Raw genomic sequence first — 22,739 nt, 5'->3', positions numbered from 1 at the left:
ATTACATATCAATATTTAGCAGCAAGGGTAGTTCTATCCATAGCGAACAATACATTATCTAAGATAATCATTCATGATAATTCCAATTCTTATTAGGATTGTTACAAATGTATTTTGGTTTCTGCGACCAAGGAGTCCTTAGACACAATTCTTAGTTCTGTTGATTTAATACGTGTGAAAACAAGAAATTCCTTGAGTAACATGCTGGACTCCCCTCTCTCTATTATGCAGTCATGGGAGAAGTGAAATGCCTTTGATGCCTTGATGTACCTGAGATAACAGATCAATGTCATTTGTTGCATTTTTAAAAGAAAAGAGACTAAACCCATTCACTACAACACCATGGAAATTCAGTTCTTCAAAGCATAATAATACTGGATTAATAGAACTGAAACATTTGCAATGCACAATTTACATTTCACAAATGCTTTGAAATATTTAGACACCTAATCATTGGCAAGATGCATCTGAGCAGGAAGAGGGGAAGTAAATCTAAAAGTCCATTTGGCATAATAAGGATGTCTGCTACACATGTGACTTTTGAATAATAATATACCTTATTATTAAAGAGAATAAGTGCCTGAGTTGAAATTGGGTAGTAGCAAAGAGACTTATTCTAGTCAAAGACTACAGACCGTACCATATAATGAAGATGCAACAAGGACAATGCAATCATTGTGTGTTGCCTCTGCATCGCCGTTCGGGGCAATGCCATTCCTGTTCTCTTCCGCTGCACTGATAACTAACTTGGAGAACCGCGACCTGCGCACCTCACACAGCCAAGTCCATACCTCCTTGCAGGGGTCCCTGGTGAATACCGGGAGTGTGTTAGACTCTGCGCCTCCCTGCTTAGTTGTGCCAATATCAGTCAGTGACACCCACAACAATCATTATCGTGACAGTATACTCTGGCCATGAGTACACAGGATGAGCCTTCGGCCTGGGATCTTCTATTGCACATGGCCCAACGTGTGGATGTTAGGATCTTACCTGTTCCCCGCTCCGCTGCGCTGTCGGGTCTGGCAGCTTGTCATCTTCAGCGGTGAGCGTTCTCCCTGATGGCGCCGCTGCACTTCCGGATTCTCGCAGCAGGGGTCATGTGACTCTGGGCAGGGAATTCAAAAACTACTTATTCCTGCTCTGACACGCTATCTGTGTCAGAGCAATGTGTTTCCTGTTCCTGGCTAACAGTTCCTGTGTTCCTGACTCCTGTGATCCTGCTCCCTGTGTACTCCTTTATTCCTCCTACTCCTGTGTACCAACCTGGCTGTGACCTGACTATTCTTTGGCTTATTCCTGGCACCACGTATTGAACTGTCTTCCCTGTGTACCGACCCGGCTGTGTTATCAACTACTCTCTGGATTTCCCTCTGACACCATATACCTGAGGTCTCCTGTGTACCGACCCGGCTGTGTTCCTGGACCCATCTCCTGCTACGCACTCATTAACTCCGTGCATCTACCGCTTACCGCTCCAGACCTTCAAACCCTGGAATTCACGGTTAGTGCCTGTACTTACATCACTTGTCATATTGCCTGTCTGACTATTCATCACTTAGAACCTTCTCCCTTACGTCAGTAGGCTAACCTGGGGACCGCGACCTGCGGTTCTTCGGCAGCAAAGACCACACTACCTTGCGGTGGTTCTTGGTGAAGACCGGAAGGCCGTTAGACTCCGCGCCCTAGGTAAGCCTGTGCAAATACTGACTAAGGCATTTAAATCGTAACAGTTTGCTCTGACCCCGCTATCTAACTGATGGATGCCTCAGGGAATCCCACCGCTAGGGTATTACTGGATCACCTAGCGGCCCAGGTTGAAGACCAGGGGAAGAATCAAGAACATTTATTACAGATTCTGCAGACTCTCTCTAACAGGTTGGATACGCTTCAAGCAGCTCAGGTGGCAGCTCCAACTCCTCCGCCTGTTCCGGCTCCACAACCTGCCCCCGCCCAGAGCAGCCCTGCTGTATCTGCTCCAGCACCCTCTCAACTCTGCATACCTAACCCACCTAAGTTCAATGGGGACCCCAAGGAATGCCGAGGGTTCTTGAACCAATGTGCTATTCAATTTGAACTTCAGCCCGGAAACTTTCCTACAGAGAAAACTAAAGTTGCTTATATAATCTCCTTATTGTCTGGTCAAGCACTTGCCTGGGCTTCTCCCCTTTGGGAACATGATGACCCTAGTCTTCATAATAGTGCCATCTTTTTGGAAACCTTCAGACGCATCTTTGATGAACCTGGACGTGTCTCCAGTGCTGCTTCTGGACTTTTCCGTCTACGTCAAGGTACTCTTACTCTGGGCCAGTACGCTCTCCAATTTCGCACTATGGCGGCTGAGCTACGATGGAACAATGAAGCTTTGGTGGCCAAGTTTTGGCAAGGCTTGTCAGATCGTATTAAGGACGAGTTAGCAGCCCGGGAGTTACCCACTACTCTGGACGAATTGATTTCCCTCTGTAATCAGATTGATATCCGGTTCCGAGAACGCACTCAAGAGAGAGAAAGTTTCCGCCGATCTACATTCCGCTTGGCACCCCGATTTCAAAGCCCAATTACTCCTGAGGAAGAGCCTATGCAGTTGGGAAGGGCACGTTTATCCCAGGAGGAAAGAGAGAGGCGATTCAAGAACCGTTTGTGCCTCTATTGCGGAGAACCCGGTCATGTTTTAAGCCAGTGTGGAAGGCGTCCGGGAAACGACCAGACCTAACTGACGTTGGAGAGGCTAAGTTAGGTAGGTCTATTCCCTCTCCTGTGGATTCTAGTTTTTCTATTCAAGTCCTTCTGCGATATATTGATAAACAACTGTCTTTTCCAGCTCTCATTGACTCCGGAGCAGCGGGGAATTTTCTACGAGCTGACATCGTAGAGAGGTTGTCGTTACCCACGCAACCATTGGATCCACCTGTCGCAATTACAGCTATAGACGGCAGTCGTTTTATTGGAGGATCCATTAAGAACAGAACTGTCAACCTTCCTCTACGCATCGGAGCCTTACACACTGAAGAAATCTTCTTTCTAGTCGTCCCAAAGGCCATCAACCCTGTGATTCTAGGCCTTCCTTGGCTCAGACTTCACTCTCCCACTCTGGATTGGCAGAAGCCTGAGATTCTTGCATGGGGTCCAGGATGTCATTCCAGATGTCTTCCCAGGATTCATAAACCCGCTATGGCCGGTTCTTCCACATCCTCCGGTATACCTCCTCAATATTGTTCATTTTCTGACGTCTTTTGTGAAAAGGAGGCTTCCAAGTTACCCCCACACAGACCTTGGGATTGCGCAATTGATTTGATGATGGACAAGATACCACCCAGAGGACGTGTATTTCCTTTATCTTTACCCGAATCTGATGCTATGTCCCTATATATCAAAGAGAATTTGAGCAGGGTTTTCATCCTAAAGTTCCACCCTTCAAAGATTTAACCGCTTCTGGAGTTCCTGCAGTTGATTCCCTTTTATCAGACTTCTCGGCTAGGTGGGATCTTATTAAATGCAAATTGCTTCACACCTCTGCTATCAGTAAAAAAGCATTTGACAAAAGAAGAAGACCATCTCCACTACTTACTCCTGGTGACAAAGTATGGTTGTCTACGAAGAATCTTCGCTTGTTGGTCCCCTCTAGGAAATTCGCTCCCCGATTTATTGGTCCCTTCAAGATCATAGAGGTCATTAATCCAGTGGCCTTTAGATTAAAGTTACCTCCTACCTTTAGGATTCCCAATGTGTTCCACATTTCCCTTCTCAAGCCACTTGTTATTAACAAATTTTTGTCTTTACCAAGACCTCCTGCTGCCATCTCTACGCCAGATCAGGAATTCGAGGTTAAAGAGATTCTAAACTCTCGTATCTCCAGAGGTTCCTTACAGTTCCTGGTTGATTGGAAAGGATACGGCCCGGAGGAACGTTCTTGGATTCCTGCAAGAGATCTTCATGCTCCAAACTTGTTAAAAAAATTCCATGCCAAGTTCCCTCAAAAGCCTTATAGGTTGTCCGGAGGCCACCCTTGAGGGAAGGGGTACTGTTAGGATCTTACCTGTTCCCCTGCTCCGCTGCGCTGTCGGGTCTGGCAGCTTGTCATCTTCAGCGGTGAGCGCTCTCCCTGATGGCGCCGCTGCACTTCCGGATTCTCGCAGCAGGGGTCATGTGACTCTGGGCGGGGAATTCAAAAACTACTTATTCCTGCTCTGACACGCTATCTGTGTCAGAGCAATGTGTTTCCTGTTCCTTGCTAACAGTTCCTGTGTTCCTGACTCCTGTGAACCTGCTCCCTGTGTACTCCTTTATTCCTCCTACTCCTGTGTACCAACCTGGCTGTGACCTGACTATTCTGTGGCTTATTCCTGGCACCACGTATTGGACTGTTTTCCCTGTGTACCGACCCAGCTGTGTTATCAACTACTCTCTGGATTTCCCTCTGGCACCGTATACCTGATATCTCCTGTGTACCGACCCGGCTGTGTTATCAACTACTCTCTGGATTTCCCTCTGGCACCATATACCTGAGATCTCCTGTGTACCGACCCGGCTGTGTTCCTGGACCCATCTCCTGCTACGCACTCACTAACTCCGTGCATCTACCGCTTACCGCTCCAGACCTTCAAACCCTGGAATTCACGGTTAGTGCCTGTACTTACATCACTTGTCATATTGCCTGTCTGACTATCCATCACTTAGAACCTTCTCCCTTACGTCAGTAGGCTAACCTGGGGACCGCGACCTGCGGTTCTTCGGCAGCAAAGACCACACTACCTTGCGGTGGTTCTTGGTGAAGACCGGAAGGCCGTTAGACTCCGCGCCCTAGGTAAGCCTGTGCAAATACTGACTAAGGCATTTAAATCGTAACAGTGGACCAGCAAGACGCCAATCAGGCCCAACTAATACAGTGCATTCAGGGTGTGGTTTCCCACCTGGACCCCCTTCAAGGGTCATTACCTGTACGCTCTGTAGTTCCCACAGGAATAGAATCCACTGCTGCTGCTGCTGTTTCTACCTCCACCAGCTCCACCAGTTCCACAAGCTCCCAAGGTTTGCATATACAGCCTCCAGAGAAATATGACAGAGACCCAAAGAAGTGTTGCTTGTTCCTTAACCAGTGTGCCATACATTTTGAACTTGCACCAGAAAACTTTTCCTCAAACAGAATTAAGGTGGCATATATAATCTCCCTCCTTTCAGGCCAGCTCTTGCCTGGGCATCTCCCTTGTGGGAGCATGACAGTCCATTGCTCCAGAGTTCTGTTACTTTTATTGAAAGCTTCTGTAAGGTTTTTGACGAGCCTGGTTGCATGTCCTCTGCGTCCACTGGTCTCTTAAATCTCAAGGAACTTTCACTGCTGGCCAGTATGTGGTCCAATTCCGGACTCTAGCATCTGAACTTTGTTGGAATGACGAAGCTATTATCGCTACCTCCTGACAAGGTTTGAAATGACAGGAGTACTTAGCGTCTCGTAAACGCACACAGGAGCGTGATCGTGGTCGCTGATCCTTTCCTCGTCTTGCACCTCAATTCCAGTCTCTTGCGCTTCCCACGGAGGAACCCATTCAAATTGGTTGTTCACAACTATCTCCTGAAGAACGAGATAGGCGTCTGAGGAATCTACTATTTCTCTACTGTGGAGAACCTGGACATCTTCTCTCTGCATGCCACAAGAGACTGGGAAATGCCACCTCCTAGGTGATTGCAGGGAGGTCAGCCTAGTGTTCCAGTCCTCCTCCTCCTGGTTCCCAGAAGTAATCTGAAATTCTCATGCCCATTATTGTCTTTACCTCTGATGGTCCTCTACCCCTGTCTGCCTTCGTGGACTCGGGATCCGCAGGGAACTTCATATCTTCCAGTCTGGTCTCTCAGCTCCATTTGAGTACTACCCCTTTGCCTCAGCCGCTGACACTCACCGCAGTGGATGGAAATCGAATCTCTAATGGCTCACCAGCTTCACGGTTTCTGTCTGGCTGATGGTAGGAGCTCTCCATTCGGAATGGATTAAATTTCTGATTCTCCCACAATACATTAACCCTATTATTTTGGGTCTACCCTGGCTGAGGACATATTCTCCACAATCAATTGGCATCATGCTCAGGTTACCTCTTGGGGTTATTCTTGTAGATCACGTTGCTTGACACCTGTCACACGTTGTAATCTGGTCATTTCCTGTTGGGCTACCTCCTCCTATGATCTTCTCCCCAAGGTCTACTCTGATTTCCTCAATGTTTTTAACAAAGTGTCTGTGGAATCACTTCCTCCTCATCATCCTTGGGATTGCCCCATTGATCTGGTGCCAGGCAAGAGCATCCCTCGAGGCAAGGTATTTCCTTTATCCGTTCCTGAGACTCAGGCCCATGTCTGAATACATCTTTGAAAATCTCAAACAAGGATTTATTTGTAAATCATCTTCTCCCGCTGGCGCAAGGTTCTTCTTTATAATGAAGAAAGATGGGTCCCTCAGACCATGCATCAACTATTGCAAACTCAATGCCATCACTGTCAAAAATCGGTACCCCCTTCCCCTCATCCCTGAGCTATTCATTCATATCTGTGGAGCTCAAATCTTCACAAAACTGGATCTCAGAGGTGCCTACAACTTAATCAGGTTTAGGAAAGAGGACAAATGGAAAACCGCATTCAACACTAGTGAAAGGCCACTACGGGTACCTTGTAATGCCCTTTGGGCTGTGTAGTACCCCTGCCGTATTCCAAGAATTTGTCAACAAGGTCTTACGAGATCCATTGTATCAGTCCGTGGTGGTCTATCTAAACGATATTTTGATATTTTCCCAGGACCTACCTTCCCACCATGCACATGTGAAAGAGATGCTTCTTCACTTGCGGAAGAATCACTTATATTGCAAACTGGAAAAGTGCCTTTTTGATCAATGCCAGGTACCCTTTCTGGGATACATTGTATCCAGGTCTGGCCTCCAAATGGACCCAGGTAAAGTGAAGGCCATTCTCGACTGGCCCCAGGCGGCAGGGTTAAAAGCTATTCAAGGCTTTATCGGCTTCACGAATTACTACCGGCAATTTATTCAGAGATTTTCTACCCTTATTACTCCTATTACTTCTCTTATATGTAAGGGAGGCCAAGTCAAATCCTGGCCCAAAGAGGCAGTCCTTGCATTTAGGGCTATCAAAGAAGCTTTTTCCTTGGCTCCTATCTTGACCCAGCCAGATCTACATAAACCTTTTTTTTTGGAGGTCGACGCCTCTTCATTTGTGGGGTTGCTTCTCAGCCAAGGGAGTGGGCTCTCACTCACAATTTTGTAAGCCGTGAATAAAGAATGGTACCAAAACATCCTCCAAGAGCAACTTCTACCAACCATCCAAGAAGAGTTTGGTGACGAACAATACCTTTCCCAGCATGATGGAGCAACTTGCCATAAGGCAATAATGATAACTAAGTGGCTCAGGGATCAAAACATTGAAATTTTGGGTCCATGGCCAGGAATTTCCCCAGACCTTAATCCCATTGAGAACTTGTGGTCCTAAAGAGGTGGGTGGACAAACAAAATCCGACAAATTCTGACAAACTCCAAGCATTGATTAGGCAAGAGTGGGCGGCTATCAGTCAGTATGTGGCCCAGAAGTTGATTGACAGCATGCCTGGGAGAGTTGCAGAGGTCTTCAAAAAGAAGGGTCAACATTGCAAATATTGACTCTTTGCAAAAACTTAATGTAATTGTCAATAAAAGCTTTTGACACTTATGAAATGCTTGTAATTTTACTTCAGTATACCATAACAACATCTGACAAAAAGGTCTAATAACACTGAAGCAGCAAACTTTGTGAAAACCAATATTTGTACCATTCTCAAAACTTTTTGGCCATGACTGTACTTGAACATTTGATTTGAGCAGAATTTTTGAATAGGACTGCTGAATGGAGTGGTTGGGTTAGGACTGGGAACTCAGGTCAGATTTCACAGGCAAAATGTGTGAATTTTGTGACCACATTTTGTCCATCTCCAATAACAGGCAGATTTTTGTAGTACCAATTGGATAAGAGCTTTAGCCAAATAATAAGTTTGAAACTTGACTTCTCATGTAGTACTCATCTGCAAGCAAGCAGGAAAACAAAATGATCCTCTTAATGCTTTAATTGAATCACTTATTTAGAAATTACATCATCTAAGCAGCATATAGCAGTTTTGATGAGGTCATAGTACTCAAAGCTATGCAATGATATGTATATATTTTTATACTTTCAGATAATTTTAGAGAATGTGGTCATAAAACAGGATTTTGTCTCTCAGCTTTTCTGTTTTCTGAACTGGACATTATTAATAGCATACACGTCTGTTTTGTAGGATTGCCAGACCTGTGAATGGCCACAGTTCTTTAAAGGCATACAAGGTTGTCGCAAAGGTAAGGTGACTAAGGCAGTGACTTTAGGCTCTGAATTCAGCAGGGCCTCATAATGGGTTATCAGTGGTTTCCTCACAAATACTGGACTCGGGCATTTGCTTCCTCCTTGATTCCTGCTTCCAGTGTGCACAGCTCGGACGAAGGGCTTTCACTTCACCTCACCTTATAAGCTAAATATAGCTCTATTAATAGCTCTCTGCAGTGTACACTACACCTCCATGTCATAGGAGCACTTCAACATGCATATAGAGATTTGAGCAAGGCCTGATTGAAAGTTCAGGCTGCCCTAGGATAATCAGCAGCATCTTTGGCACTCATTTCATTTTCATTAAAATCAGAAACAGAGGCATGAGTGCAGGGCCTGATCAGCCAATAGGCGCTGGAGCCTGGGGGGGGGGGGGCGTAGCTTCGCCGCGGCCCCATTGACAGGCAGCTAGCAGCGATTGCTGCCAAGCTGCCTGTAATGTATAGCACTGGAGAGAAGACTGCTGCCCAGGTAAGTCCTGATGTCTGGGGGCGGAGGGGCTGGTAACAATGCTAAAGGGGCAAGTAAAGAGGCTAATGGTGGCAGGTGACAAAGCTATTGGGGACAGATAACAATGCTAAAGGGGCAGGTGAAGAGGCTAATGGGTCAGGTAACAATGCTAATGGGGCAGATAATTCTAAAGGAACAGGTGAAGAAGCTAATGGGGCAGGTAACAATGCTAATAGGGGCAGATAACAATGCTAAAGGGGACAGGTGAAGAGGCTAAAGGGGGCAGGTGACAATGCTAATGGGGCAGGTAATTCTAAAGGGACAGGTGAAGAAGCTAATGGGGCAGGTAACAATGCTAGTAGGGGCAGATAACAATGCTAAAGGGGACAGGTGAAGAGGCTAAAGGGGGCAGGTGACAATGCTAATTGGGCATATAATTCTTAAGGGACAGGTGAAGAAGCTAATGGGCAGGTAACAATGCTAATAGGGGCAGATAACAATGCTAAAGGGGACAGGTGAAGAGGCTAAAGAGGCAGGTAACAATGCTAATGGAGCAGATAATTCTAAAGGGACAGGTGAAGAAGCTAATTGGGCAGGTAACAATGCTAATAGGGGGAGATAACAATGCTAAAGGGGACAGGTGAAGAGGCTAAAGGGGCAGCTAACAATGCTAATGGAGCAGATAATTCTAAAGGGACAGGTGAAGAAGCTAATGGGGCAGGTAACAATTCTAATAGGGGCAGATAACAATGCTAAAGGGGACAGGTGAAGAGGCTAAAGGGGGCAGGTGACAATGCTAATGGGGCAGATAATTCTTAAGGGACAGGTGAAGAAGCTAATGGGCAGGTAACAATGCTAACAGGGGCAGATAACAATGCAAAAGGGGACAGGTGAAGAGGCTAAAGAGGCAGGTAACAATGCTAATGGGGCAGATAATTCTAAAGGGACAGGTGAAGAAGCTAATTGGGCAGGTAACAATGCTAATAGGGGGAGATAACAATGCTAAAGGGGACAGGTGAAGAGGCTAAAGGGGCAGCTGACAATGCTAATGGAGCAGATAATTCTAAAGGGACAGGTGAAGAAGCTAATGGGGCAGGTAACAATGCTAGTAGGGGCAGATAACAATGCTAAAGGGGACAGGTGAAGAGGCTAAAGGGGGCAGGTGACAATGCTAATGGGGCAGATAATTCTTAAGGGACAGGTGAAGAAGCTAATGGGCAGGTAACAATGCAAATAGGGGCAGATAACAATGCTAAAGGGGACAGGTGAAGAGGCTAAAGAGGCAGGTAACAATGCTAATGGAGCAGATAATTCTAAAGGGACAGGTGAAGAAGCTAATTGGGCAGGTAACAATGCTAATAGGGGCAGATAACAATGCTAAAGGGGGCAGGTGAAGAGGCTAAAGGGGGCAGGTGAAGAGGCTAAAGGGGGCAGGTGACAATGCTAATGGGGCAGATAATGCTAATGGGGCAGGTGAAGAGGCTAAAGGGGGCAGGCAAAAAGGCTAAAAAGGGCAGGTGAAGAGGCTAATGGGGGCAGATATCAATGCTAGAGGGGCAGGGGAAAAGGCTAATGGGGCAGATAAAAATGTGAAAGGGGCAGGTGAAGATGCTAATGGGGCAGATAACAATGCTAAAGAGGCAGGTGAAGAATCTAATGGGGGCAGGTAACAATACTAATGGAGTCAGGTGACAATGCTAAAAGGGGGCAGGTGAAGTGGCTGAATGGGGCTGATGAAATGATTGAGGGGACTATTTTAAAAAATAGAGCAGCTTTGGGGGGGGCATAATCTCTGTATTGTGTGGCTGTTATAGGGATGGTCCCTGCTGTTCTAGGGTCATTAGAATGCTAAATGTTAGTCAGGTGGGCTGATGGAGGCTTATATTTGATTATAGCTCTTTGACCACAATTTTCATACATTTTATTGCCTACATATGTCTGTGCTATGGGGTAGCTTTATCTGGCCATAATGGACTGTTTTGGAGCCTAATCATTCAGGATTTGTTAACATTTAGCATTATAATACCATTGCTGTATATTTTCAAAATAGCACCCCTTTCTCAAGAAGCCAGTTAGAAGACAATAAAGCTGCAAGAACAGGGAACAGAGAAGAACAAGAACAGGTAAGAGAGAATGCACAATCTGTCTAAATTTGAATGCTGGCGAATTCTCCTGAATACACATATTCAGGAGTATTCCTATACGTTTATATTGGAGGGGGAGGTGGGGGGGCTGCGGCGGTAATAGCCTAGGGCGGCTGGAACCCTTAATCGGGTCCTGCATGAGTGTGAGTGAACGCTCCTGAGGGAGAAGATAGAAAAGTGGAGGGGGCTCTCATGTATATATATTTAGTATTCAAAGTGGAAATTTATAAGAGGCAGCATGGAAAATATAAGTGCACACTCTTACATTGCACCCCTCATCTTTCTTACCCATCGCTTACCACTTGAACGGTCATTCTGCTGCTGCACCTATGCACACTCTGAGCCTATTGTTTGTACTCAGGGGGATACTGGGGAAATATGAACCCACTTCCCCTCTGAGGATATTTCAGTGATGCACTACAATGCCATCCTATGCATCCGGCATTCTGGGACATTAATCTAATTTTATTGCTATGCTCATTAAATAGCTTTCTGCTTCTTATCATGCTGATACGTCTGCCTGATGTCTCCTAAAAATGCATGGAGTTAATCTGGAATAAAACAATGGTGTGTGTGGGGTGTTTCTTGGCAACAGTAAAACAGTGCCTAACTTGGATAGTGTTTGTACCACATTCAACATACCAGGTGTTGTTGATGTGGCCACTGAGACTGTGTGCTTTGGGATTTGGGGGTTGTGTATGAGTGCCAGTTGGGGCTGTGTTCTCTGCTTTGCCTGTACGTGCCCAACTGCTGTGGCATCAGAGAAATAAAACTTACATCAGGGGGTAAATGTATCAATCAGAGTTTTTCCGGCGGGTTTGAAAAGTGGAGATGTTGCCTATAGCAACCAATCAGATTCTTGCTGTCATTTTGTGGAATGTACTAAATAAATGATAACTAGAATCTGATTGGTTTTTCAAACCCGCCGGAAAACTCTCAGCTTGATACATTTACCCCCAGGGCTATAGTCTTAGCTTTTGCTGCCTGATTAAAGCCATGATGATTGTGCTGTGCTGTATGTGATAACAGTAAAATAATTTTGCATGAAAGAAGTCCTCAGCTGTAATTGGCTATTTTTTTTTAAATATATGTTATATGGAAACAGGTAAAGAAAGTTAGAATTCAGCTATGGTGTACATTACTGGTAACATGAATTTTAAACTTGGTTTGTGGAATGGTCTTTCACAAAAGTATGATAAGATTCAATAAGCAAATTTTGTAATGATTTCTTGGATATATTTTAAAAACAGAAATGATATCGTAGCTCTGGTTGAGTCGTCTCTTCGCTGACAGCTTTTAAGAGAATACATTCACATACTTGCAACATGTAGAATTATCAGCTTCCCTTCTCTCCTTGTATTCCTTTTCTTATGTACAATGATAACTTCAATCTACTAAAAACATTTAAAGCACTGAACTGTGATGAACTGTCTATATGCAAAAACAACTTGTATATTATAATGTATTCATTATATTTTATATGTATAGCGCCACCATATTACAAGTTATTCACACCCGTCTCTGCCACTGTTGAACTTACAGTCTAAATTCCTTACAGACACACACACACTAATGTCCATTTTTGTCAGGAGCCAGTATGTGTTTGGATTGTGCACGCATAACTTTTATTACACTGCAAGCTCTCTTGTGCATGTTATTTTCACCCTCTCTCTGGGTTCAATGTAACCTGTAACCTGGAGTGAATATGTTGCTGCTAATCAAATACACATATTTATAACAAAAAAAGCATTAGGGAATTTTCACAGTTTTAACTGAATTTCTAGGGAACAGGTTTACTCATTTAGCTCCCTCTGCTGGTTACATTGCTTATAAAACAGATATTTAATAGCTATTATATAATATTACACAGGCTATATAAAACGGTGAAGTCCATTTATGGAGTGGTTTTACAAAACCAAGATAAGATAAGTAGAACTTGATTTGTCCAGAGTAAATATATGCCACAACTTATACGAGCATTGGGAACAAGTGTCCTAGCCCAGTGTCCAGCAGCAAGTATGATGCCAAAGACAAATACAAGACAAATAACTACTCCGAGCCGGCAGATGATCACAGGAGTACCCATGCAGCACAAGAGTGAAAGGCTTTCCAGAACCAGAAGAGAAATGAGGTTTCAATTGAGATAAGTGGTGAAGAACAGTCATGGTTGCCAGCAGCTGACTATCTTGGCATTTCTACAGTGACTGGTTCATCTTTCATTTCTCCACCTTCCACTGTCTTTTACTGAGCCAGGGGGCATATTTTACTTATGTATGCATGCCCCTACTATACTTCACTTGCACTCCTCATAGGTAAAGGGTTGCAAGTCCAAGTTACTCAAAATTAAAAATTTGGCATTTTCCTGCATATGTGTAAGTCCTAAGCGAAAACCATCATCATCATCACCATTTATTTATATAGCGCCACTGATCCCACAGCGCTGTACAGAGAACTCACATCAGTCCCTGTCCCATTGGAGCTTACAGTCTAAATTCCCTAATATACACACACACACAGACAGACAGAGACTATGGTCAATTTTGATAGCAGCCAATTAACCTACCAGTACATTTTCTTTTGGAGTGTGGGAGGAAACCTGGAGGAAACCCACGCAAACACAGGGAGAACATACAAACTCCACACAGATAAGGCCATGGTCGGGAATTGAACTCATGAGCCCAGTGCTGTGAGGCAGAAGTGCTAACCACTTAGCCATTGTGCTGCCCCAAACCTATATGTTTTTAAGTTCCAAATTTTATTTATATCTCACTTAGGAGTAGATTTATCAAACCTTCTAAAGAAGGACAAGTGGAGATGTTGGCCATAACAACCAATCAGGTTCTAGCTATCACTTATCTAGTACATTCTATAAAATGATTTCTACAATTTGATTGGTTGCTATGGGCAACTCCTCTATTTTTCCTTTTTAGAAAGTTTGATATTCCTGGGATAGGGAGGGGATTGTGGGCTGCTTTGGCCCAAACTTCTTAAAATAAGCTCTGTCATTGTTTTGCACCTGTTGAATACATGTATTTTGCCTTACTGTACTATTTCTTTGCAGTAATCTTGCAAACATTCCAAATCTAAAGATGTTTTACTTTGCATAGTTATATTCTATTCTGTGATCATTAATGCTGCTGACCTTTTGCATCTAAGCATGTCACAAGCAATACTGTGATGGTACTTCAAAAAAATATCAATGTCAAAACCCCAGAAATAAAAGTAGAAGAAAACAGTTGCTTCTAAGGAATTTTATGTTTTTTTTTTTTTAAAGCCCAGGATCGGTGCTTTAGTGCAAAAAAAATTGTTCCAAAACCAAAAAGTACACAAGGGTGCAGAACTTCAGGCCCATACTATTTCAAAGACAAAAGTCCCCTAGATCCCCGACTCTTGATACCAAAAGGTCCCTTACAGAGCAAGAGTCTTCAGACCCTTTGTCGTTACAAGGCTAGGGGAGGTCCCTTTGCCCTGGGATCTGTCAGAGCTTCACCTAGGGCTCAGAAATGCACCCATTCCCTGGAAGGGAGGGCATCAAAATGTTTCAGGGAGTGGGAACCTCAGGGCCACAACAAGCACCCCTACAGCTTCAGGAATGTAGAACCCATTAGGACATACCCACATCCTAAAAATTCTTGAAACGAAAAACATAAAAGTGAAAGTGACAAACAAGAAGCTATATAAATAAGGGCCATGTGGGTACAGCCACAGCCTAATGGCTGGACAAATATAAAATTCTCCCGCCCAGCCAGAAAGCCAGGGAATAAAGAGGTGGTGTTTTAAATAAAGTGGTATAAATGTGAAAAAAGTGCTGTTAAAACCACGTGCCATGTGCAGCATCAGTGATTTATGGAACCCCCAGGTTGCCACTCCGGAGACACATTTATTCACGGCCTTTCGACCCCAGCCAGAGGACCAAGTGCCGCATGTCCTTATAAGAACAGATACTAGACTTGATCTTAGCAGGAAGCGATTTTGTAGGTTATTTGGTCAACACTGAAAAATAGTGACATATCCAGGCACAAAAATCTCCATGGGCAAATATGTAAAATCTGAGATTGCCCTGGGAGATTATGGACAGGTGACAAGTATGGTTGAGAAAAGGCTGAGACCCTCTCTCATTCTCCCACCACTAATAATAATATAGTAGTTTTCAGCTTTGCCATTTATTTTCCACCAGGGAACCTTGTTTGTGGTGAAGATAAAGCAATAGTGATACCTTTATTCCCTTGCCCACATAGCTGGCCTTTTGTTGGGTATGGCCAGTGCTTTTCTTGTCATAGAACTCACCGGAACTGAGTTCCGGCATCTTTTTTCAACGGATTTTCCAAGTTTTAAAAGTAACTTTTGAACATTTGATGTTTGGTCCACGTGGACGTGAATCACCCTGTCGAGTGTAGCAGGTTGGCGGCAAAATCATTAAAATGGTGCATGCGGGCTGCTTGTGTTTCGAGTTCGATGCATGCGTTCTTCGTTCGCGCTGGTTGTGATGGCACTGCTCGGTTTGTGGCGCTGCTCAGCTTGTGATTGGTCGTGTAGTTGTGCTCTGAGAGTTTACTGCGGGCGGTGACCGTTATGTTTCGTCACACAATTGATGTTTGTGGGTGTATGTACAGTAATTGCGAGTTCCGGCACCCTTTTTCTTACAAAAAAAGCACTGGGTATGGCTATGCACATTAATGGATGCTAACATGCCGAAACATTACACCCAGCAGTATGGGCATATTACATTACGGTAGCACATTCTTTCAAAACAATTTCAGCCTCCAGCCTTCTGCACCACTGATGTTAAGCAACAACCGATAATTTTATTGAGGCTTGTAGAGCAGAGTTTGGCATGTTAAATCTGCACCAAAATTGCTCTTTTTAAACTAACCTTCACAACTGCTGTTCAGTGTGCAATGGAAATGATAATAAAAAAGAGTAACACTTAAATACTGTATTAAGCCCTGGTCATCAAGAACTTTACAAATTAGCAAACATCTTTGGTGCCTGCATACCATATGCTTATTTGTGCTGGAAGGGTAAGAGACAACACTCATTGCTTTACTGAATATCACATATGCTCTGTCTACAAGCACTATCATCAGAGAACTCATACACATCATTTGATAGCAGCCAATTAACCTACTAGCATGTTTTTGGAGTGTGGGAGGAAAACGGAGCACCCGGAGGAAACCCAAACAAACACGGGGAGAACATACAAACTCCACACAGATAAGGCCATGGCCGGGAATTGAACTCATGACTGCATTGATGTGAGGCAGAAGTGCTAACCACTTAGCCGCCTTGCTCTGGGAAATAATTGGTGGTTGATTGTTCAAAGGCCCAGAGAGCCATCCTCAATAGGAAGTCTGACACGCTTCTGAATTCAAACAGCACTCACCCAAGCCACATTCACAGACAGTTCACAGCCTTGATAAAGGAGTAACTGAGAAAAGGCTTGGCTAGGGATAGACATGTGAGGAGCATAACATTTTGTGCAGATCTCTTGCATACTTGTTCCTCATTACTACCCCTTAAGATATATTGGCTCTTCACTGCTAAAGTGATCTGTTTGCAAGTTCTTATATAATATGAACTTTTAAAGTCTGCCTAAGCTCGGTCAGAAAACAGATTCATTAGCAGGTATGCAGGTACGTTTCACCTACACTGCTCGTCATACAGTGCTCACAGTGTTTTTAATAACCCTGACCACTGACATGAAGGGGAAGCGGCCTGCAAATTCTTACATGTGAAGCTGCTGGCTACTGGTCCTACACATCAGTGTTACAATGTGTGCTGCTTAGCTCTGATGTCACAGCCAACGCCACACTCCTAGTCTGAGGAACAGATGATGTTGTCCCCCACCTCCTGCTTGCCAAGGTAAGTTGGTATGTGTGCTTGCGTGGGAAGGCACCGCCTAGGACTTCCTCCGACCATGCCTGTATACTGAAAAATTGACATCTCTGGGCTATTGAGTATATGGTATTTACTAAGCTGTATACTTTTGAACTCTGTGACTATGCTCCCTGCACGTAGCTACTACTGCTTACAACCATTTTCCAACTACATGCATTTCTTTAACAGCAATAATCAGGAATGCAAGGCTAAGCTGTGTGGACATGTGCTTTCTTGAATGTAATATGACACATAGGTGTAATTTAAAGAGCTGTATATAAAAAGCTAAAGTATCAAAAACAGATGTGCTATAAAATTATAAATGTTTATGTTTATGTATAATTTGAATTGGTTAACACATTACCTAAATATCCACTCAGAAATTTTATGTTTTTGCTGCATTGTACATAAAAAGACCCTTTATTAATAATAATTCTTCCATGGTTCTTCACTGACAATTTTTAATCTACCTAAGTAAATGTTATATTATTTGAAGAAACACTTCAGCAAGGGGCATCAAGAGGGTGTGGGTGTTAATAAGTACAGGGGCCCGGGCATGCCTGTGGGCCGAGCCTGCACTGGAACTTGCCTCACATTTTTTTTTCTTAATTGTTACAGTTTTTTTATTTGTCATATGATTTTCATATGCCGGGAGTAGCTGATGTGGCTAGGTAGGGCATAATGATGCTGTGGGTGGAATTGCCTGGTAGTGGATTCATTTGGCTGGGGGTAGTAATGATGTGGCTGGGAAAGGCATGATATGGATGAGGGTGCCATGATGTGGCTGGGAAGGGCATGATGTGGATGAGGGTGCCATGATGTGGCTGGGGCTGTTGTTAATTAGCTGGGGGTGACATGATGTGGCTGGGGAGGGTATGATGTGAATGAGGGTGGCATGATGTGGCTGTGGCTGTTATGACTTTGCAGGGGGTGACATGATGTGGCTGGGGAGGGTATGATGTGTCTGGGGAGTGCATGATGTGGCAGTAGGGGATAGGGTGTAGCCTAACACTTCTCATGTGCTAGTCATGGCCAAAAAAGAGGCACAGCCATGCCCCCAACATATCATGACCAGGCCCCTTGTGCGCCTCCGCTTTGCGGCGGTGCACAAGCTCTATCATAGGAATCTATGGATGGAGCACCAACAAGTAGGGCCCAAATTCCTCTTGGTGGCTCTGCATATCAGGGTTTATTTTGGTAACATACTGGAAAAGCTTTTTTTTTTTTTTACTATATATTTAATTAGAGGAAGGCAAGGAGTCATTAAGGTACGTAAATGCTGATATTTGCAGTATTTCGCTTAAAATCACTATACCCCAGTGAACGCATCAACGCATTTGAGTGCAAAGGACCCTTACTACAGGCTACGATTTCAGGGGAGGAACAGGGAGAGGACTGTATGCACGTAGTCATTGTACAGGAAGGGTGTGCCAAGCTCGAGTGCACGCAGCAAAGTCCAATTCAAGCTTTGGGCATCTCAATGATACATGTTTTTCTGACACTTGCACCAGCCACAGGTCAGGTGTAAGTGTCGATACTAGGGATGACGGTATGTATGTTAGAACAGGTGTTAGAAATCAGGAGCAACTGTATAATTTTTAATAGCATTTTATGCACAGAAGACATTCATAACATCCTAATAAATGTATTTTATGGGGAAAAATACAAAAACAACAACTTAGTTTTAAAATGTTTGACATTAATGATCATATTATTCTGCAGTGTATTGTCTGTTAGAACAGAGTACACCTAGACCCATATTCAACAAAAGACGTATCTTTACATCCGGTCCTAGTTAAATCTTACTTACGTTTATTTTGTGCGCCTTACTGAATCAGGCCTTGTATGTTTTGTTTGTGCTTTTTTTTCTTCTTTATATTTCATTTTTTATCTGTTTTCTTTTATCAGGGGCGATACCTTTATTGGCTAACCAAAACAAATTTTTATATTTGCTAGCTTTTAGAGCACAGAGGCCCCTTCATCAGGCAAGTTTACACATGAATGACTGAGAAAAGGGCACGGCATTTAAGAGATGTTACATCAAGCAATTTGTACAGGAGAGGGAGGGGAGGAATACATCATAAAGATAAGCTAAAGTAATAAAAAAAATACTACACTCTGATTATGGAAGACCTCACCAAACAACACACAGAAGAACTTATTAAGATATGGTTTCAATCCTGGATCATCCTTTCTACTGGACCTTATACCGGACAATCCCCAAATGGGTACCTTCTACATGTTACCTAAAATACATAAAGAAGGCAATCCAGGGAGACCATTAATTTCTGGTATTGGGACATTAATGGAAAATATTTCTGGCTGGATATAGAATGTTCTAAAACCCTTGGTGAGACGAACACCCAGCTATATCCAGGATACTACAGACATTCTCTGCAAACTTTCAGCCCTGGGTCCACTACCAGAAGGCTCAATACTGGTAACTATGGATGTGGAGTCTCTGTATTCTTACTTATCCCACAAGGATGGCATAGCCATATGCCAACACTACCTTCAAATAAACAGTCTAGCCACAGAGCCGTCCCTGTTGCTGATCAGGTTCGTACTCAATCATAATTATTTTTCTTTTGGGAAAGACATATACCTGCAGTGTATGGGAAGTGCCAGGGGTAGTAAGATGTCACCTCAGTATGATAATCTTTTTATGGCTAAACTAGGAGGAATTCTTATCAACTTGCATAATGAAACCTCTAGCATACTTCTGTTATATTTATGATTTGCTACTAATCTGGACTGACTCTGAAGATAAGCTGCTAACTTTCCATAACAACTTCAACAAGTGTCACCCAACCATCAGACTCACTCTTAACTACTCACGATCTCAGATACATTTCCTGGACATGACTCTATACAATGAAAACAATACTATACAAACATCAGTCTGTCATAAACCTTCAGGCCGCCTCATTTCTGAGATGGAACAGCTTTCATCCAGGACACATAAAGAAGTCCATCATTTACAACCAAGCTGTGAAATACATTCAGATTTTTTCAGACAGTGAAGCCAGAAAACAACACCTGTTATCACTGAGGAATACATTCCTACAACAAGGATACCAACCAATAGTTATTGATGAACAGATCCACAGAGCCGCAAGAATCCCAAAGAGTAGCCTCCTGGATTACAAACAGAAGGAGGACAACAGCAGGGTGCCCCTTGTGGTCACTTACAATCCCCACATGAACATCTAGGGGAAAATTGCTGCTTATCTTCAGCCCACATTTCAGAAAGACAGTAGACTGAAGGACTGAAGGAAATATTCCCAGATTTAACTCTCCTTTACATACAAATCTCCTCGTTAGAAGTGCCCTCTCATTACCATGCACCTTCCCTTGCATAAACAAAAAATGCAAACCTGCACCCATGTCCTACCAACAAAAACAGTCCACATACCCAACACACAACGAGACTATAAAATTACTGACACATTCTCATGTACATCCTCCAATGTGGTGTACATGATACAGTGTACAAAGTGGCCTGATGAAATCTAAATTGTGGTGACCAAGCAGAAACTGCAATCCAGAATGAATCTACACAGACACACAATAAAGAAGACTATGGATACCCCCGTGGGTAAACACTTCTCTGGACACAGTATGACAGATTTAAAAGTCTTTATACTGAAAGTTTTTTCAACAAAATGACAGGGAGAGAAAAATCTGGGGATTCAAGCTGATAAGAACATTGCAGTCATTGACTCAAGGACTCAACCTAACACCTGGATTTATGACACATTTTATGGACACACTTCACACCCCACAGCAGAGTGACTCCAGATCGATGAACTCCTAGGACTTTCACTTTTCCATCTGTAATGAAAACCTCTGTTTTATTACTTTAGCTTATCTTTATGATGTATCCCCCCTGTACAAATTGCTTGATACAACATCTCTTAAATGTTGTGCCCTTTTCTCAGTCATTAATTTGTAAACTTGCCTGATGAAGGGGCCTCTGTGGTCTGAAAGCTAGCAAATATAAAAATTTATTTTGGTTAGCCAATAAAGGTATCACTCCTATAATACTTTTGTCTTTTTTGACACGAAAGTATTCAACATCACATAGATTTTCCTAGCTGACGCGGTACTGCAATAAAAAAATATTTTTGCTACACATTCTTTTATCAGGGGAGAACTTTCATCAAAACATGTCAGTTAAAAAACATACAGTGCAAAAAAATTTTTTTTTATATTTCAAGCATAATTTAAGGACAAAAGAACTTGATTACCTACTGTATCTTGGGTCTTGGAGATCAGGTTTCATGCCTATATTTTCGAATGGGATGCGGATGCATTTCTGTGGGAATCGAACAATGTAATCAGGGCCTGATTAAAGTTTCAGGCCACCCTAGGCTCACAAGCTTGTAGCGCCACTTCACATTCCATGCCAGGCAAATATGCAGCAAGTACTTGTCTTTAATTTAAACTTGAGCTTCCTTTACCTTCCCCCAAACATCAATGTTTTCCTTGCCTATAATACTCCCTTATCCTTAAGTGCCCAACTTAAATCCTAATATATTTTTCTTTCATGTTTTCTTTTTACTCTGAAGAAGAAATATTCTCTCTTATATTTTCAAAATGAATTTCAGTTTATACCTCTCCTGGCATAATTTTGAACTCCCAAAAATATTGAATTTCCCCCCAAAAGCCTCGAGCCCTAGGCTGCAGCCTAGTCATCCTATTGGATAATCAGGCCCTGAATGTAATAAACACACCCAAAAGTGACATATAATAAATACAGTCCTGATGTCCACCCTATCTCAAAAATAAATATAAGAAAGCTAAACCGAGCACTGTTTTAACCGTTAAATGAAAATGCTTAAATTACTTAATAAAGGAAATGAGCCTAAGGTGCTAGGAAGACTGGGTGGACCTTGATGTAATATATTTACTGATTAAACCCGGACCATCCACCAACCCACAAAGGTGCACTTCCTCACTTACAGCATTGTGGATCTGCAGTTCTTGCAGAGTCGATGAACATGTCTCCTCTACTTTTATTATGGGAGACAAACCGGATTTATTAGTAACTATAATAGTAGTTTACATAAGATTCATAGCAGTATGGATCTAAGAGAAACTGGTTGTATGGCATAGTTGATTCAGCCATATTTCCTTGGTCAACTGCTATATGATTTCACAAGTTTTTTCCTAGCCGCATACACATGTTTACCAGAGATTAAAAAAAAAAACAAGCAATGGTTAGCTTCAAAAATCTGGTCAAATATCAGTGAAAAAGAATTTGGTGGTAACATTAATCCTACTTTCTTCAGGGCAATTCATGCTGCAGTATCTTGGCCAGAAGAGGTCACCGCTGCTCTTTCCTGATCATGTTGTTTTCTTTTATGATAGAATGAAGTGACTGTAGTCATAGCAGGAAGTTCATTGTTTACTGTTGTGATCTGCAAGAAGATAGAGGCTCTGTAAAAATAATGTTGTTAGTGAAATAAAGCATGGGAGTTTCGAACAAAGATTTCTATCACAAATTAACCATTAAACAGTACAAGCCACAGTGCAAAACAATTGTTACTGTACTTGTTAGAAAACTAAAATATAGCAAAAATGTGTTTGTATGTTGTAAAACAGCAATCATTAAGAAAAATAACTCTGTTACAATGAATGCAATGAGACTGTCATACTGTTTAAATGGCGCAGGAACTCCCTATATCAAGCTAGTCTATGTGTGTTTATTATATCAGGCCGATTGTCGTCATTCATTATAGTCACCAGTTCTATCCGGTTTTGGCAGCCAGGAAATGTGTCTTGATACGTGTGCTACGAAGTCTAAAAAAGGTTATAATACTTCCTCACAAGTCATTTTTTGGCTTTACTTTTGTATTGTAAGAGAGAGACAATGGATCTATT

The 22,739-nt window shown here is 42.9% G+C and overlaps 1 long non-coding RNA gene across 1 annotated transcript; it reads right to left on the bottom strand.

The window, feature by feature from the left end:
* Positions 1-218: 218 nt before the first annotated feature.
* Positions 219-22,408, bottom strand: LOC142140236 (uncharacterized). Its single transcript, XR_012688349.1, has 3 exons — positions 22,139-22,408; positions 21,104-21,171; positions 219-270 (listed from the first exon to the last, which is right to left on the bottom strand). It is a non-coding gene; the product is annotated as an uncharacterized LOC142140236 (long non-coding RNA).
* Positions 22,409-22,739: the final 331 nt, after the last annotated feature.

This window comes from Mixophyes fleayi, chromosome 2 (genome assembly GCF_038048845.1).
Source record: "Mixophyes fleayi isolate aMixFle1 chromosome 2, aMixFle1.hap1, whole genome shotgun sequence".
NCBI lineage: Eukaryota > Metazoa > Chordata > Amphibia > Anura > Limnodynastidae > Mixophyes > Mixophyes fleayi.
This window is presented reverse-complemented; position numbering and strand designations above follow the sequence as displayed.